At 37.0% G+C, this 19,400-nt stretch overlaps 4 long non-coding RNA genes across 4 annotated transcripts; 2 read left to right on the top strand and 2 right to left on the bottom strand.

The window, feature by feature from the left end:
* Positions 1 to 265: 265 nt before the first annotated feature.
* LOC134203006 (uncharacterized) lies at positions 266 to 1,072 on the bottom strand. Its single transcript, XR_009977395.1, has 4 exons — positions 938 to 1,072; positions 700 to 831; positions 517 to 607; positions 266 to 441 (listed from the first exon to the last, which is right to left on the bottom strand). It is a non-coding gene; the product is annotated as an uncharacterized LOC134203006 (long non-coding RNA).
* Positions 1,073 to 6,396: 5,324 nt separating this feature from the next.
* On the bottom strand, positions 6,397 to 7,932 carry LOC134203010 (uncharacterized). The gene is made up of 2 exons (XR_009977399.1): positions 6,810 to 7,932; positions 6,397 to 6,750 (listed from the first exon to the last, which is right to left on the bottom strand). It is a non-coding gene; the product is annotated as an uncharacterized LOC134203010 (long non-coding RNA).
* Positions 7,933 to 13,277: 5,345 nt separating this feature from the next.
* LOC134203008 (uncharacterized) lies at positions 13,278 to 14,673 on the top strand. Its single transcript, XR_009977397.1, has 3 exons — positions 13,278 to 13,459; positions 13,530 to 13,661; positions 14,407 to 14,673. It is a non-coding gene; the product is annotated as an uncharacterized LOC134203008 (long non-coding RNA).
* A 2,917-nt stretch (positions 14,674 to 17,590) lies between these two features.
* LOC134203009 (uncharacterized) lies at positions 17,591 to 19,167 on the top strand. The gene is made up of 4 exons (XR_009977398.1): positions 17,591 to 17,690; positions 17,914 to 18,022; positions 18,093 to 18,224; positions 18,973 to 19,167. It is a non-coding gene; the product is annotated as an uncharacterized LOC134203009 (long non-coding RNA).
* The last annotated feature ends 233 nt before the right edge of the window (positions 19,168 to 19,400 follow it).

Genomic DNA, 19,400 nt, shown 5'->3' with positions numbered 1-19,400 from the left:
CACACAGAAAGAAAAAACATTAATAAAATTGAAAAAACCATTGGTAAATTTAAAAAGTTGCGTTGGTTCTTTTTCGTAGAGAGTCTCATATGTTCAGTGCAAAAGTTAGTCTACTTTTGTTTCCAATGCGTTTGAAAGTTTATGACAGGTTCCAAAATTAAAAGTTCAAACTTTTAGAATCGAAACTGTAGAACTGTCAGACCGAAATTGTTACACTGTTAAAATTAAAAGTTTTTTCCCTTCTAAAACGAAAAATAAATACATATTATTTTACTTTTAAATTTTCTTTTCATTTAATGAAGACAAATTCTTTTTTGAAACATTTTATTTAATTTATTGTTTGTTACCCGATATTTAAATACTAATTTAAATAAAAATCGTTGGAATCGTTGACGCTGTTGGCCTCTGCTGAACCAGGCATTCTTTATTCGTCGTTTTCATCTGTCGAAATAATGAATAAAATATTTAGAATTTTTTTGCACATAGGTGGCTTTGAATTGTCCTGATGTGACCTACCTTAGCTTATCTAGTTAGTACGCCTTTTTATTATTATGTTCGGCACACTGCTGATCAACTGGTTCCGTCATCCAGCCTTGACCGTTCCGTACTGTAAAAAAAAAAGAACAAGCATATTTTAGTGTTTATGTATAACATTTTTCTTTTTCAATACTTGGATCAAGTTTTTCGCATGCGACTTACCTTGGATTGGATGTTTCGAATATTCCCCTGTTTCAATCGGATGGTTCCCACAGGGAAGGCTGACTTTGAGGCAAAGCAACGGAAAGAAACTCCGCCGTTGAGACGCCATCACGTTGTTCGGTGAACTGATATCTATAATCAGGGAAACAGAAAAAAAACGATATTTTTAATGGTTGGGTTCACTTGTTGGACATTTTTATGGAGCACCATCTAAAACTTCTGTAAAATTAAAACCTACCTTCCGATTATATCCATCGCGGGAACGGCAATTGAATTAATTTATTTAGTTATACCCAAGCAAGAACAATCTGGTCCTGAGAATCTGACCTAATCTGTCACCAGCGATCAATGCCGCACACACAGCCAAGAATTTGTTGTTTGCGGATTTGAAAACATCAATAATGCTACACTAAAAAAACGCTTTTTAAATTTACAGTTTGATTGGGTGAAAACACTTTTAAAATAAAAAGATAACTTTCACAGTAAAAAAAATACTTTCATTTCAAAGAAAATAGAGCACTTGTTAAATATAAAGTACGAAACACTTATTAAAACAATATTTGTTTTTTGTGTGCAAAAAGTCCTATTTGGCTTCATGTATTTCTATTACATTTCTCGCATAACTTTTCAAAAGGACCTAAGTAACATTTTTTCATGAATTCTCGCTTAATTTTTCAAAAGCACCTAAGTAACATTTTTTTCATGAATTAATTTGAATACTGCAATCAATAGTTTTCATGTTGTTCTGTTGATTGCAGTACTCACATTAATTCATTAAAAAAATGTTACTTTGGCCCTTTTTAAAAGTTATGCGAGATTTATAGTACAGCAAAAAGCCATCTAGTAGAAAATCTAGATGGATTATTCCATTGCTGACAAACGTTCATTTCGAACCAAACACCGCAAGTTGCTGGTTGATTTTTTGTCATATACTCTGTCTCGCTCAAACCAACAGCGAATAATCTAACGACTACTTTCACGAACACTTTATTGTCAGATTTTCTGGATATGATACACTGCGCGGCGTTTGTAATGTTCCCAAATGGGTACTTGCACCTAACTTCACGCGGCGAATGACTGTCGAAAGGTACGGCCGCGACAAACGATACACCGCAATGCTATTCATCCATAAGAATCAAGTAAACGGGGTGCAGAAAGCGCGGCGGTACCTTTCATGAAAGGTTCGCCGCGTGCAATTTTGAGAAAATCAGGCAATAAGGACCAGCCACTTTAACCGACCGTGTCCATTTAGCAAGTATGGTGTTGAATATAGTCTGTAGATTAAAAAAACAGTTTAATAAAGTAAAAAAACTCAGCAAGTAACCGCACAATATTGAGTAAAACAAATTAAGTGTGTAGCATTTCCACATTCAATGAATAAATTTCGCACCGTGTATACTGACAGCATTCAAGTTTGTGTTGCTTCTTTCCTGAGACGAGACCTGCAAAGACGCTGCTTCTTTTCTCTTGTTTTGACACTTGTTCTTCTTTTCATCACAGTTGACCATCGAGTTTCAACTGTTTACTTGACTGTTTCACCTAAGCCCCAGGTGGACCCTTCTGAGCACAATAAAAGTGTATCCAATTCACGAAATAGTTAATTCATTTTCATAAGGATTTTTATACCGGGAACAAAACACAGCTTTATTACTGATTATTAACAAGCTAAACGGAAGGTTTGGAATACTCGTTAAAGTAAAAAGTCTTGGTAAAACAAAAATGATGTGGAATATTTTATTTGGGATACCAATACTTTCACTCAAAAAGCTGCTGGTTGCACCTGACAGTTCGTGACAGCAGTTGACTGGCAGCAGCTGAAGTTACATTTTTTCCTCTTTGCAGGTCTCGTCTCAGCTTCTTTCGTGCTTTATTGATGATGCTAACCTCTCAAGCAAAGCTTTCCAAAGCTTCAAATGTGGAACACGAAAACTAACACACGCGCTATAGAGACCGAAGCCGATGACTTTATCCGCTCGCATCAACACAGTTGTAAAAATTTCATCGTTGGAAATAAAAATCGCATTCGTACATGCTTTCTCGTGCGCTCGTTACGTTTGCTGCCATTTTTTTCTGCTTTGGAAGGAAAGAAGAGACGTGTCATTGAGGCTAACTGCTTATTGGGTTGGGTGGTTTGGGTGGAATGATGGTGTAGTTTGGGCATTTGGGTGATTTGAACATAACACTCGTTTTCATACACCTCATTAATTCCATATTATGCGGCTTTTTCCATTGATATTTATGTGAATTGTGTTGTTAATTTTCACAAATGTACTTGTACAATTATTACACAAAGGCATGCAAAATCAATGTATGACATACAACTAGTTTTATTGAACTTTAATATTACATTGGTGAAAAAACACTACGTGAGGAATCGGCCCTAAAACAATTGTAGACGCGCTGTCTGGACAGTTAATCCATATTGTATTTTATAATGTATTTTTTAAAACGTGCCGCTGCGCTAATTATTGTACTATTTACCCACAATCGCATATTTGTAACATATGCATTTTTTCCTTTCTCGTACAACAAAGTTGTACCGAAAGGCTGTATGATTGCTCCAAAAAAATTTTGATAGAAGGCCCCGGAGACCCATAGTGTTATATACCAATCTACTCAGCTCGACAAACTGAGGTGACGTCTGTTTTTTTTGTGTATGTATGTATGTGTACAAATTTTGTAGACACACGTTTTAGAACTTAGAATTATTCGATTTACTCGCAACAAGTTGCATTCGACAGGAATTGTTTGCTATTGAAAATGGGCCCGATCATTGCTTTTCGGAATTATTGAAAAATCATTGTTTTTCCCACAGGTCCCCTTGGAAAAAAATCAAAAACAATTGTTTTGAATGGTGGCAAGGCAAAAATATTAACAATGATCGAAAATGTGATCTACTCACCCAAAGAGCTTTTTTGACCTTTTAAAGTGATTTTTCAATATATTTTATAATGCACGAGAAAGGCACCATCACCGCTAGGTGGATTAATCTGGGTTTTTTGCTATAAGAATTACTTATAAACTTTATACGATTTTCTTATGACCTGTGTGTTATATGCCCGAGAATGATTCTCATAAGATTGTCTTATGGAAATATTAAGCATTTTCAAAGCCTATAAAGAAATTCATAAGAGAATCTTATGAACATCATTAATGCTTGCATATGAGTGTCATAATATTTTCAATACGATTTTCATATATTTTGTGTTCTCCAACGAGATGAAAAAAGAAAGAAATATAAGAAAAAATCCGCAAACCATTTTATAACATATTATTTTATTTTTCTCTTTTACACGTGTTTGGTACGTTTACATTTTATTCAATAAGATTATTGTGGATTTACTTGACCAATGGATTCGAAGGTGGGTTCACTTGCCTATTTCAAACGTCGTCTGTTCCAGCAAGGTTTGCCAAACTCAATAAATGTTTGGTAGATTACCTTGTTTTTTTGCTCCTTGTCTATCAAAACATAGGAAAAAGAAAGAGAAGTCCAAGGGAAACAGCAAAAAGCACGTGGCCGACTTGTCAGTTTTGACAGATTTTACTATGGAAAAGGGTGTGAAGGTGAAAACGGCGATTTCAACGACCGTTCAAAGAGCGACTATTTCGAACGGTCGGGTCCAATAGGGAAATCCACGTACAATAAAATATTCGCAAAAAATAAACTATATTCCATTCAGTGTCCTCATATCAATAACGTTCCGATTGATAATTGGCCGAGGTTCTGCTAAATAGCGCCAATAAAAAAATCCATTATTTGCCTTTTTTTGTGTAGCAGATTAAATGTAACACAAATCGTATCCCTCTCAGCATCATAACCGTACAAGATTATATCTCTTTTACCTTTTTCAAACCTAATAGGTATAACAATTGTTAACTCTGTCAAAAAGCTACTCGGTGGAGTCTAGATGATTACATATCGCACTAGAAGACTCAAGAATCGTCTCATCGTCGGTGTTTCTGTGTTTTCTGTGCCAACAAGGTTCTGGAAAATATTAATCATGATTACAGAATAAAACAACACCTTAACAGAACGAATCATTTACTCACTTTTCTAATCCATTGAAATAAAAACGACTTTCAACTGGTTGAACTGGAGATTGCGAAGAAACAGGCAGCCAATATTCAAAGTTTCACCGCTTTATCATTGACGAATACATAGACCGAAATGTCCGGTACAAAGCCATCAGAAAATCGGGCACCATGTCTTCTTCTTCATTTTGAAGAAAATACCCCTCGTGGGTGACGAATTACATAAATATTTTACGAGCGCTGACTTACCCCTCTTGACGTTTTGACAGTTTGTCTGTTTGTTTTTTTTTCTCGTTTTTCTCCCTCACCTTGCGACGTCGTTTCGGTTCGTTTCGGCAGGAACTGGAAATGCTTTTGTTCGTTACCAAACGTTGGACATGGCTCACCGAGCTAAGGTTGAGTTGTCCGGTCAGTACATTGGCAAGTTCCAGTGCAAGATAGGATACGGTAAAGCTACTCCGACGCCCAGAATTTGGGTTGGTGGTCTGGTAACATCCTACCCGGCCGGCACCAAACTTCAACAAGGTGGGAAGACGGAGAACGTCCGGACGAAAATTACCAACGGCCAACTGACATCAAAATAAGTAATCAATTACGGAGATCAAAATGTACTATTACATTTAATTCCACTACTTTATTGTACTTTTGACAATAATGTAGTGAAATTAAATGGAATAGTAAAAAGTCATCTTATGACAAGTTGATTTAAATGCAGTTTTAGTTTACAGTCCCTATTCGCATAATGATACATGAATAAACGTGAATAAAAACAAAAAATCTAGAAAAATGTTTAAAAGTTGCATTTTTTCTGAAACATTGACATAATATTCTTTATATGTATGCAATATTAGAGTACTATTATGTAGACAATAATGTTTTTTTATTTTCAAATATATGTATAAGAAATTCTTAAATGAAAAATGGTTTGAAAAAAACTAATAAAAAATCACTTAAGTAATAAGCCGCCGCCCTCACTCGCATAACATTCCCACTAATCATCACTTTTGAGTTATCCCAATGAATAGTGCTCATTTCTAATGTAATTCCATAAATCATAATAAAAATTGCGAATTTGTATGTAAAAAATCTATATACATAAAAATGAATTTCTGTCTGTCTGAACCTTATAGACTCGGAAACTACTGAACCGATCGGCGTGAAAATTTGCATGCAGAAGTTTTTGGGGCCAGGGAAGGTTCTTAAGATGGTTCGAGGCCCCTCCCTTCTTTGGAAAGGGGGGGCTCCCATACAGATGATACAGACATTTCAACATAACTCGATAACTAATCAGAGTATATTGTCTATCCGGAATAAATTTATACCGCTTTTTATACCGAAGTTGGATTTTTCTCCAGATACAGGCAACTTTCCCAAGTTCGGAAGTAGTGCGCTGGATTCGCCTAAAGATGCGCTAAACAACGCATCAATTAGTTTGACAAATAAAACTTCGGAAGAAAGTTCGGTTCGGAAGTCCCGACTTCCGAATTCTAACTTGGTGCTACGCCGACAATAAATCGATTTCAGGCGAAACGAAGTTCGTCGGATCTGCTAGTATTAAAATAAAAGTCATGAGCGTCCCATATTGAAAGTACCCGTATCAATCAAACTAAATCGTTACACGATAATCCATCAAATGATAAACAACTCAGCAAAATTTCAACAAGATCCGATGATGTTTCGATTTATTGGATTTTTTAAAAGTTTTATATGGAAGATGCGATATATATGTCCTTAACAATCATCTCCGCCACCTGCTAGGATAGTTCCTCCTGTGCTTTGTCCTCGGGCAAATTCACCAGCTTTCGCATTGCCTTTTCGCGTTATCAAAATCTCGCTCATTGCGCCCCAACGCGTCCACACGACCGATCGTTAGCCCGGGAACCGAGTTCCACCTCCACATTAGGTTGTCGTTGTACAGTTGACGTGAATCTATTTGCATTATGTCGCTTGTGGTTGCAGCTCCAATCGTGTTTGTTTTTCTTACGATGATAGCTCGTATCCGACATGGCTAACAGTGTTCTGTAAAGAAACAAAAGTTGTTAGCTGCAACGCAAAACTCCAAAATTTCTTACACTTACCTTTCTGCTCGAGATACTCCATAAAGTAGAACAGAGCCATTTTACTGCAGAGTATGGTTTGTCAAGGTTAAACTGTCGCTCGGTAGAACCTCGAAGGTGTATTTACAGTAGAAGCTACTTTTCAGGAATGGGCTCAGGTGGTTCTTCTCCATCACATTCAGCAAATACTACTGAGCCTCGTCGAAAAATCGTGCCAGCGAAATGTGGGACAGAACTGTCGCCGTCACATCAATGTAACAAGGCGAGTTGCTGACCAAATACTTTCTGTAGATTCTTGCCGCGTCCGAGTTCACCAACGATTTGAAACCGTCTTCCTTATGTGTTACGAAATCGGGGGTTTCATCTTGTTCCATTTGGTTTGATTTGCAGATCCGAGTTTTCTCGTCGTTTTCTAGCGCATGATCATATCACACACTTCCAGCATTTGCCGGACGTTCAACCGCTTGGTCCGCCTATGTCAGTTGCCGTTGTACAGTCATCGAAACATTTTCCGAAAAAGTTGATATCAAATCGCAATCAACACTCAAATAAGACAAACTATCATATCCGTCCGAACTGAAGAGACACTTCTCTGTAAGCCACGATGCGCCACCACTTTGCAATTTCTGCCGTCCAACCACATCCGTCCACATTTGCAGAGGCCTTGAAACTCACGACATCCAGCCAATGCTCCGCTTCGAGCATCGTTCACCGGTTCGTATCCAATTGAGCCATTGATGACATCACCGGCCTTCGATGACTTTTTGCTTTTGGTTTTTTTTTATGATGTGCTGAACTACTGGCTGCTGTTAGTTTTTTTTGCGTTACGACCGACTTTTTCAGGAACTGCAACATCGAGGGCAGCACAGATTCCAATCCTCAATAGAAACTTGATCCAGGCGCAACGTTTTTCAGCCACTTTTTGTTTTTTTTGTACGAATTTACATGTTTTATTATCTTTTCTTTGGAAATTGACCACTTTCTGCACTTGATTTATGTAAAATACTGCGCCGAGATTCACTTTTATCACCGTTATCGTGTCCAAAAAATAAATAAACAAAAATATATTTCAAGCATAATTTTTCATAACGACGTAATTTTTGGAGGCGAAAGAATTCCAATTGGACGCAGAAATGACATTCCAATTGACGTCAAATTAAAATGCGCAGGGCCTTTGGCCTACAGTCGAGCAGCAAATTCGATCAGTTGTAAATATCATGTTATTCGCAACAACATGTTTTTCAATGGTGTTATTCGGCTGTCAGAAATGTATGGGAATATTACCTTCGAAAAATATGTTATTGGCCGAATAACACCAAAGCGCGAATAACATGTTATTCAATCGTAGTACGGATATAGTATTAGATATTTTTATGAAACATATTGATTTAGATTATTAATTTTGATGTTTTATATCTAATTACAATGAAAACTAGATTTGTTTACAATTGTCAGTTCCGCCCTTTTGAAATGTTGATGCCGAATTGATTTTTGAATCAGAAACAGGAGGTAAACAAAAATGGAAATGACAACTGTTGTCAAACTGACGTGATTTGAATTGAGGGGCTTCTCAATGGTCGAGTGATTGTAATAATTGTAATCCGTCACTCCCCAGGGGTATATAGTGGTGCCCGAAAAAATGGCCACCACTCCGTCTATGTATTCGTCAATGGCTTTATGGTCCACTTATATACATATTCCGCCACGTTACCTTCTCATTTCATAAGATTTGTCTTATGAGTTTTTCACATCAAGAGAAGTGATAAAAATCATAAGACAACTCTTATGTTTTAAGTTTTCTATAGATAACTCTTATGAACTCTATAAGATACAAAAATGAATTTTTACACCGACCAACTAATTATCATAAGAAGCTTAATGAAAATGAAATTTGATTGTTTTTCCACGATTCATAAGATAAGGCTTATGATGTCCCTAAGATAGTTTAGTTGAGTGTATGCATTGTGTTTGGCCCATCAGATTCGTCAAATCGACGTATACCCTCACCCTCCCCGACTTGCCCTGCAGTATCCCCACCTTATCCGGACATCACTAATTCAACGGTTATATGAAATGTTTGAAGCTAAGTACGCCTTTTTTTTCTAGTTAGGGCGCTTTTTAGTTGGGGGCTCTCTATAAACTAAACCACGATGACGTCTCGCTTCGATTTTCAGTAAGAAGAAAACCTCACCTGAGGGCAAAGTTTACAAAAAAAGAACATTAACGTGAACATCCGGTGAACTAAAAGCTCCGAATTTACTCAAAAGTTCATCGGCCCGCAGCGGATGTCATTTTTTCGAGCGAAAAGAAGAAGAATCGTAAACAAAGAAGACGCTCGTTCACACTTAAATCGAGAATTCCGCCTCGGTAATATTTTTTACCGATTTTGCCCGGTAATCATGAATTTGAACCGAGATATCGGTTAATTTTGAAGAATTTACTGATGTTTGTAATATATTATACCGACTTATCAGCAATGTAATACAGTTTACAGGATATTTGTAAATTAAATAACCGAGTTGCTCTGTTCAACACTCACGTAAATAAAATATGGAAATCCATAAGTTTTGCCTTATGAAACAGCAGAAGTTCATTCCATAATTGATTCATAAGGCTTCTATGTAAGTCATAGTCATTCGAATAAATTACATAATTATGCCTTATGAAATTCAATATGTTGCCTCATGAATAAAAATCATAAGGTAAGCTTATGGACCAACATGTCATTGATGGTGTTCATTCAAAGAAAACAATCAACGTCATTACTTTTTTCTGCAACCCGATTGACCACGATTTTTCTTCAACATTCAGTTAATTTGCAGATAATTAACACGATATTACCAGTAGCGCGATTTGGACAAACTTTTGGCAGCGGATGCAGGTAAGATGTTGCTCAAAATAATACAAACATATCATGGAATAATTCCGAACGAATCCGCTGGCTGCTTCCGCTCATGAACAAAATTTCTGATCTCCCATGTTTAAGTTCTGTTATAACTGTATACAGTTCTTCCACGGTTGTCCAGTTGCTTCCATGGTTGCGTGTTTTAAAAATATTTAACCTTCAATAAGACTTTCGGTTCTTCCAGATTTGACGGGTGCGACAACGGCTCGTGGATGGAGGTCTTAAATAAGAAGCTGTTGACCCGTTGCTTCCTGTCCAATGAAGCAGAACGTCAGCTTACCTGGTTTGTCCAACACCAGCATACCTTGTGCCCTGTTAATACTGCTCCACATGCGGTATCATCGGCAACGCTTGAATTGCTCGACACGGACGTACATCCCTAGAACAATAGTAGAGCTGCCCATCCAGGGTGACTGACAATGGGGCACTTTGGATTTTCAGCACATTCTGGTGGTAAAGACCTCTGTAGTGGCCCGGCTGCAGCTCCCGATAAGGAAACGAAATGAGTTTTTCGAAAAGCTAAAACTGGACATGGACGCTCGATTGACATCTTTCAGGAGGAGAAGTGGGTGATCATGGAGAAGACTGTTCCAGATATGACTGCATATCCAAGTCCATATCCGACTTGAAGGCTGGTTTACAGTTCTGAAAACTTGTCACGAGATTTGGTTCCCCAATGCATTTTTAGAGGGGCGGGAGTTATGGAAATTGGGCACGGAAAATCGAAATTTCCGCCCTTTTGAAAATACATGGGGGATCAAATCCCGTGACACGTTTTCCGAACTGTAAACCATCTATTAAGGCTGTGAACCATTCCACCGATTCGTTTAACTTTTAGTTAAAATTTGACAGTTCGATGGTTATTTCGCCGTGGTTAAAATAACCCTGCTCCGGAGCATGGTTAGATTTGACAGTTCGATAGTTAAACTTTGTTCGCGAGAAAATTGGCGCCAAATCCATTTCGTTCTAAATAACTATCAATCTGTCAAAACTCAAATGAGTCGGCTTCGGAGTAAAATTTTAACCACGATGGGAAAATAACCATCGGAATGTCAAATTTTAACTAAAAGTTAAACGAATCGGTGGAATGGTTCACAGCCTAAGGAGGCGTACTATTTAGCGAAGTTTTTCGCGCCTGGAAGAAGGTTGATTGGAAGGTTGATAAGATTTGATGAAGTATCTCATCTTAGAGGAACGCATCTATTGTGGTCGATCGCGTTCAGAAATGTATTCGTGCAGTTGTTGCATGGAGACTGGGTTAATAACACGATGCAGATCGAGATCCAAAGTTCCCCGAAAGATTGGCATGACTAATGAAGCACACCGTATACTATGTGAGTGATTTGTATAGGATCCCAAGTAACCAAAAGTTCCATTAAAAGTACGTTTTTCGCATAATCAGCTTGACTGAGCTAATTACGCCAAAAACGTACTTTTAAAGGAACTTTTGGTTACTTGGGATATTGCTGAAGCAGTCGAGGGTAATCCACGTAGTGGTGAATACCTACAAAAGCGCAGGAAATTGTTTGGGAAATGGTTTGTTAAGTGGTACGTGTCGCGCCGTACATCTTTCGATCGCGAAGATCAGTGCGTGGCAATATTTGGCAGCTTGCTTGGCAGGGTTCCTACTATAGACTAATGGAAAAATGAAATAAATAAATATTTGCTTCCAAAAATACTGTATGACCATTTTTATTTTTTAATTCTAATTTTATTTCTAATTGAAACCTTGAAAATGAGCATATGCTGAAAGTACGTATTTCATAAAGAAACTTATGAAATTTCATAAGGTTAGGCAATGAAAATATTAAGGTAACCTTAAGTTAAGCATATGCCTCATTTTAGGCAGAGTTCATTTCAGGTTCACTCAGTTTCATAAGGCAACCTTATGGTTTTCAATAAATGTTCTTGTGGCGAAATTTCATAAGGCAAGTTAATGAACTTCGAAAGGTTTTTTTCGGCAGTGAACAAACTCTGTTTATAGATGTCAACAAAACATACCGAGCAATCAGTAAAACGAATGTGCTCTGCTGAGCTTACGGTATTACTTCTACACTCAGGCAAATGAACATACGAAATACATAAGGCCAAAATTATGAATCTACAAGATTGTTGAAATCGGTTGAAACATAAGTCCCTCATGCTTTTCATCTCGGGCCCTTCAAATTTCATTTCAGGTTCATACAATGTTCATTCATTGCATGTAAAGAATTTCATAAGACTCCTTTTGATATTTCATGCAAGCCTAATTTGAAGGAAATCATAAGGCATCTTATGTAAGACATCATGCTCATTCTAAAGTCACCCTCACAGGAAGTCAACGCAATCATGTTCTCACAAATTGTTAAGCTTTCCAAGTCGTGCAGTGGATTTTTACATCGAAGGGGTTTGAATCATAAATTTAGTTGAAGTGTTCTCAAGTGCCGATGGTGAAATGATAATTGCCCCAACATGTGCATGATAATAGTTTTAACACAGAGAAACAGACGTCTCACTTAGAACAAAATGCAATCAAAATCATCGTCACGAAAACATTGTCGCCCAATGCTAAAATCACGATGAGTGGCCAAGCGGAAAGCAGATGGCGGTAGTGCGTAAACGTCAAACACAAGCAAAATCGATGGAAGCGCCATCGGTGGCCGATTGACCACCTACAAAAAATTAAATCAACCGTTAAAAAGGTGAACGATGGAACATGTGTTGAGTAAGACGTCTGTTTATCTGTGGTTTTAATGCAAGTAAAATATGTAATTTATAATCATATACAATCAACGATATGAAGACATTTGGAACACGTTCTGCATCGGTTATTGATTCATACCCCCTTGATGTCCTCGGTACAACCGGAAAGCAAAACTGAAGTCACATGTATTGAAAATAATGAATGAACTAAACTTTTTATTTAAAATTTTGACATTAGGCACATGGTCGTTTTCGGAGAAAATTTTCATTGTACTCAAAGAGGAAATTCATAATGCAGCATTTTGAATTGATTATTTTGCAGTAAAATGTAATAATAATTTCATAACTCTGCATTATGGATTAATTAAGATGCTGTATTAAAATTACGAATTTCATAAGGCGTGGTTATGGCGTCCAAATTCTACTTCTGCATTTCATAAGGTAGTGTTAAGCCGCAAACGCAATACAACGGAACGGCGACGGAAACGGAAAATTTGACAGTTAGCCCATATATTTTCTGTCAAATTTGCCGTTTCCGTCGCCGTTCCGTTGTATTGCGTTTGGGGCTTTATGGATTGAATAATGTCCAGCGAACAACGTTCATAATGCTTCATTGTGATTTCATAAATGAGCCTTAAGAAAATGTTATATTTTGTATTGACCATGAAAATTTATTTCATAATGAGTTCTTTTGAATTTCAAATTCATAACTTCCCGAATAGAAATAAATCGTAGACTGAATGGGTAAAATCGTAAGTTTTCCATTCCACATGTAATCATTATTAGCTGCATGATACAAGCATAATAATATGATTAATCTTCTTATCGACCTAATCATTGAAAATGTTTGCCAGATTATACAGCTGAAAGTAATGATTACATGAATGAGAAATGAAAAATAATCTGTGGAGAAAAAATCATACATGAAATGATTTCATTACCCGACTGCGTAAAATGAAGTTTTTACATTTTCAGTGTTATAAATAGTGACATTTTTGTCGACGGCAGTTATTTTCTCTCGACGTCGGTGATGATTTTGTTGGGGATAAAACAATTAAAACGGACTAAAATGTGCTAAATACATGTAAGTTATAGCTTTATATATCAAAAATAAAATTAATTTATTCTTATTTCTCCCATTTTTGTTTATTTAGAATCATCCCGGTTCAATAAACTAAGCAGAAAAACAACGGAATTTCACTGACTCGTGAATGCTGATAATGCGTCGCTTCGCACAGCGCCAGGAAATTGGCTAATCCGTGGATCTGCCGGCGAACCTTGCGAAGGTAATAATAATTTTCTTCGGTGTTCGGCGTGTAAAACGTTAAGAATGACAGAATGGAAACGTTTGCGTATGTTTTGACTGTTTTCGCATGGAAACGAAACGAATCCGGAAAACGAATCCATTCTTTTAACGTTGATCCAATGCATTAATTGAACGATGTGCTAAAGGTTGGGTCAGGAATCAAGATGCCGGAACTCTGAAGAATACCGCACGTAGGATACGTTTGCATTGCGTTTGACAGTTTCCCCATAGAAATCTACTAAAATATATCAAACACAACATAAACGCATCCTCGTATTGCGGCATGACCAATCGTTTTAAATTATTGTACCGATGTCAATTGGTTATGATTGGACCCTTAAATGTTATGCATACATCCCAGAGGGAGAAGGTGGAGCACTGAATCCCTACCCCGACATGTGCTGGTTCTAAAATGTAAACAACAGTGTTAATTCTCTACCACCTTTTTGTTATGGCGAGGCAATTTTTATGCACAAGCAGCTCGGAGAAGCTGATTAAGCGGAAAACGTACTCTTAAAGGAACTTTTGGTTACTTGGGTTGCGACCTACAAGACAATTCTTGGGTGAACTATAATGAACGTTAAGGAGTGACTATTATCAACAATGCGCTGTCAAATCACACTCTTGCTTTGCGTCGCTTTATCGCATTCTCGCGTATTTATCATAGTTCATTAGAAAGGCACTGCTCTTACTAAGTAGATTAATTCTTTTAATATAATTCACAGGTGAACTTGTTAAGTGCACATACGTACGCGAAAGGGGTCCTGATAACGCAGCTCAAAGTATTCAGCCTTCTACCCTCGGTAACGGCGGAGAGTGCGGCAAAATCAATCGATCACTGTGCTTTTAAACAAATGTTAAAATATCGTTCTTAACTGATAATAATGAATTTCTCAATATTTTTAAGTAAGTATACAGAAAATCTTAGAAAATGTAAAAAGCAATATAAGGCAATAAATACGAAAATAAATTAAATATAATAGAACAAAAAATAGTGTTGCCTTTGTATTATAAACTGAAAAAGAACGCAAATGTGAAATTTTACCCTTAAAGATATTTGTGAAATAACATACATAGTATAATACAGTAATCGTATAATTAAATAATTATCACACAGCGTTTAATTTGGATTAACAGTTGAATCGTTAAAAAATCGTACTATTCATCGTTTCAGTTGAATATTATCAAACACCGAATGATCGCATGCAACAAAATTGAAGATAAACAAATTATTCACCGTAAAATTGCTTTTCAAAAATACATGCAAAAGTGTATGTTTTTGAATGGTAACGATACTTAACAACCCATTCAATGTATCATCCAAAACTCAAATATTATATGGCCTATCGTAAATATCATTCATTTTATAATTAACGTACGATATATCATATGATTCCATAAACAATTCAACAATAATTTTCTATATTCCAAAAATGATAAGTTAAAAAATAGTTGTATAATTTCATTTTATTCGGGTTGTGGCAAATTTCCAAAAGGCAGGATTATGATATTCGATAGCCAATTTGCCTGAGTGACCGAGTTCGTGTCCCAGTAGACTCATGCATGACGCCATATTGTGTATTGAAGTTTTTCGGGATTTTAAGTCGTAGTTTGTGCACTTGTTTAGATGTGCAGCCAAAACATGTTTTGCTGGTGGATAATCCGGTAAGTATAGAAGTAACCGAACAAAATATAAATATAAAATATAAATTAAACCATTACTTGAATTTTAAGGAGTTTGCTGCATCGTTGAAGTTGTTTCGTCCGCGTACCGAGGGTAGAGGAAATCAATATGTTGGTGCTCGTCGCCAACACGCCGTCTACGGAAGGTCGGAAACTGATCTTCCTCCTCCTCGATTCACATTACCCGATGCGCATCGTTGTACCCATTGGATCAAGTACCGAACGCAATGAAAAGGAACGGTGACGGTAAAGGCTGCCTCACACCTCGGGAAAATTTTCCAGCGGATTTTGAGCCCCGTGTATTTTAAATGGGGCCGGGATTTTGATTTTCCGTGTCCAAATTCCGAAAACATCGCATATGCAAAAATACATGGGGAAAAAATCCGCGGACCAAATTCCCGAGGTGTGAGGCTACCTTAAAGGCTGCCTTACACCTCGGGAAAATTTTCCGCCGGAATTTGGTCCCCGTGTATTTTAAAGGGGGCCGGGATTTTGATTTTCCGTGTCCAAATCCCGAAAACATCACATATGCAAAAATGCATTGGGAAAAAATCCGCGGATCAAATTCCCGAGGTGTGAGGCTACCTTAACGGTAGGATTTGGCATGAAAGCACTTCTAATACTAAAGACCCACTGGTGGTACAAGTACCACGGTTATATACCCTAGTACATATTGTACCATGGTTTTCCACGTTGTACCAGCATGGTACAAGGTGACACACTAGTAGTACAACTTGTACCATGGTACGAATACCACCAGTGTGTCATTAGTATAATCATGGCTTCAATCGCCGTTCCGTTCTATGTATAAAGTAATATTTAGAATCATTCCCATCGACTTAGGGTCTGTCTCATTTGGAGAATTAAACTTAAAAGTGACAGTTCAAAAATTAGCAAATAACCCGGCCATAAGAATGGCTGGTGCTACCCAGCAATTCCAATAAGACATCGATACAAAATGATTCGATATCAGTCAAAAGTAATCCTGATCTGCGAGCAGGGTTATTCGATAATCATTGAAATGTCACTTTTAAGTTTAATTTCAGTTTAATTCTCCAAACGAGACAGACCCTTAGTCGGTTTTGTTTAAAACATTGCGGAAATGACAATTTTGTAAAATAAACATATTTTCGAACAAACAAGTTTTTCTTCTATTTTTTTTTCTTATCCATGAAATACCAAAAATGCAAAATTACATTTTGGTCGGTAATATTTATTACAGAGGTCTGCTTTGGTTTTTACAGATCATTCAGTATTTTCGTACTGAGCGCTCAGTAGTTTTTACAGATTACCTCAGTAATATTTGACATGTCATCATCGAGAGCGCAAACCGAGGACTCGGTAAATTGTTGAACTTTTTTACTGAGCGGCTACCGAGAGCTCAGCTGTTGAGAAATAAATACCGAGCCCGTTGAAATAAATTAAGTGTGTGGTTAAGGCTGCCTCACACCTCGGGAAAATTTTCCAGCGGATTTTGAGCCCCGTGTATTTTAAATGGGGCCGGGATTTTGATTTTCCGTGTCCAAATTCCGAAAACATCGCATATGCAAAAATGCATGGGGAAAAAATCCGCGAACCAAATTCCCGAGGTGTGAGGCTATACCTTTAAGTCCATGGGGCGAAACCCCATTAAAAAGCAGCTAAGGCTTTGGTCCGATTCGTGAATTAAAATCAAATTAAACTTAAAAGTGACAGTACGGAAATTATGAAATCCCCGCTCATAAGAATGGCTGGTGCTACCCAGCAAGACCAACAAAACATCTATCAAAAATGATTCAATATCTGTCAAAAGTAATCTTGCTCTGCGAGCAGGGTTATTTGGAAATTTTAGAACTGTCACTTTTAAGTTTAATTCGATTTTGATTTACGAATCGGACCAAAGCCTAAACGTCAGAATGTGATGTCAAAAACACGTTGACGTTCTGTTTCCCGTGTTTGGCAGGATCGATATTTTCTGGCGCGTAAAATTTTGCTTTGTTCAATACATAAAGTAAACAACATTAACGCTGGTCAAAAACGCCCCGATGATGAGCGAACGGCATTCGCTAGTAAGCCATTTATAGAAAGCTCAAATGACAGGAGACCAAATACTAATATTTAAATTTTACAAGGAACATTTGCGAAAATGAAATGAAATGATGATGATGATGACGAAATAATGATAGTTTACATGCAAATTGATTAGAAACAAAGACCGAGCCGTCCACTCAAAATTTCGATCAGCTGTTCGAATCGGTCTCATAAAATGGCTTGTTGGGGTGAGATTGTGCCTCAATCAGAGTAATGACCCGAATAGAAATAAATCGTAGACTGAATGGGTAAAATCGTAAGTTTTCCATTCCACATGTAATCATTATTAGCTGCATGATACAAGCATAATAATATGATTAATCTTCTTATCGACCTAATCATTGAAAATGTTTGCCAGATTATACAGCTGAAAGTAATGATTACATGAATGAGAAATGAAAAATAATCTGTGGAGAAAAAATCATACATGAAATGATTTCATAACCCGACTGCGTAAAATGAAGTTTTTACATTTCCAGTGTTATAAATAGTGACATTTTTGTCGACGGCAGTTATTTTCTCTCGACGTCGGTGATGATTTTGTTGGGGATAAAACAATTAAAACGGACTAAAATGTGCTAAATACATGTAAGTTATAGCTTTATATATCAAAAATAAAATTAATTTATTCTTATTTCTCCCATTTTTGTTTATTTAGAATCATCCCGGTTCAAAAAACTAAGCAGGAAAACAACGGAATTTCACTGACTCGTGAATGCTGATAATGCGTCGCTTCGCACAGCGCCAGGAAATTGGCTAATCCGTGGATCTGCCGGCGAACCTTGCGAAGGTAATAATCTCTAATAATTTTCTTCGGTGTTCGGCGTGTAAAACGTTAAGAATGGCAGAATGGAAACGTTTGCGTATGTTTTGACTGTTTTCGCATGGAAACGAAACGAATCCGGAAAACGAATCCATTCTTTTAACGTTGATCCAATGCATTAATTGAAAGATGTGCTAAAGGTTGGGTCAGGAATCAAGATGCCGGAACTCTGAAGAATACCGCACGTAGTATACGTTTGCATTGCGTTTGACATTCCATAGAAATCTACTAAAATATATCAAATACAACATAAACGCTTCCTCGTATTGCGGCATGACCAATCGTTTTAAATTATTGTACCGATGTCAATTGGTTATGATTGGACCCTTAAATGTTATGCATACATCCCAGAGGGAGAAGGTGGAGCACTGAATCCCTACCCCGACATGTGCTGGTTCTAAAATGTAAACAACAGTGTTAATTCTCTACCACCTTTTTGTTATGGCGAGGCAATTTTTACGCACAAGCAGCTCGGAGAAGCTGATTAAGCGGAAAACGTACTCTTAAAGGAACTTTTGGTTACTTGGGTTGCGACCTACAAGACAATTCTTGGGTGAACTATAATGAACGTTGAGGAGTGACTATTATCAACAATGCGCTGTCAAATCACACTCTTGCTTTGCGTCGCTTTATCGCATTCTCGCGTATTTATCATAGTTCATTAGAGAGGCACTGCTCTTACTAAGTAGATTAATTCTTTTAATATAATTCACAGGTGAACTTGTTAAGTGCACATACGTACGCGAAAGGGGTCCTGATAACGCAGCTCAAAGTATTCAGCCTTCTACCCTCGGTAACGGCGGAGAGTGCGGCAAAATCAATCGATCACTGTGCTTTTAAACAAATGTTAAAATATCGTTCTTAACTGATAATAATGAATTTCTCAATATTTTTAAGTAAGTATACAAAAAATCTTAGAAAATGTAAAAGCAATATAAAGGCAATAAATACGAAAATAAATTAAATATAATAGAACAAAAAATAGCCTTTGTATTATAAACTGAAAAAGAACGCAAATGTGAAATTTTACCCTCAAAGATATTTGTGAAATAACATACATAGTATAATACAGTAATCGTATAATTAAATAATTATCACACAGCGTTTAATTTGGATTAACAGTTGAATCGTTAAAAATCGTAC

The sequence above is a fragment of the Armigeres subalbatus genome, unplaced genomic scaffold (assembly GCF_024139115.2).
Source record: "Armigeres subalbatus isolate Guangzhou_Male unplaced genomic scaffold, GZ_Asu_2 Contig1574, whole genome shotgun sequence".
In the NCBI taxonomy this organism is placed as follows: domain Eukaryota; kingdom Metazoa; phylum Arthropoda; class Insecta; order Diptera; family Culicidae; genus Armigeres; species Armigeres subalbatus.
The sequence above is the reverse complement of the archived record's forward strand: the minus strand, read 5'-3'. Positions and strand labels throughout refer to the sequence as shown.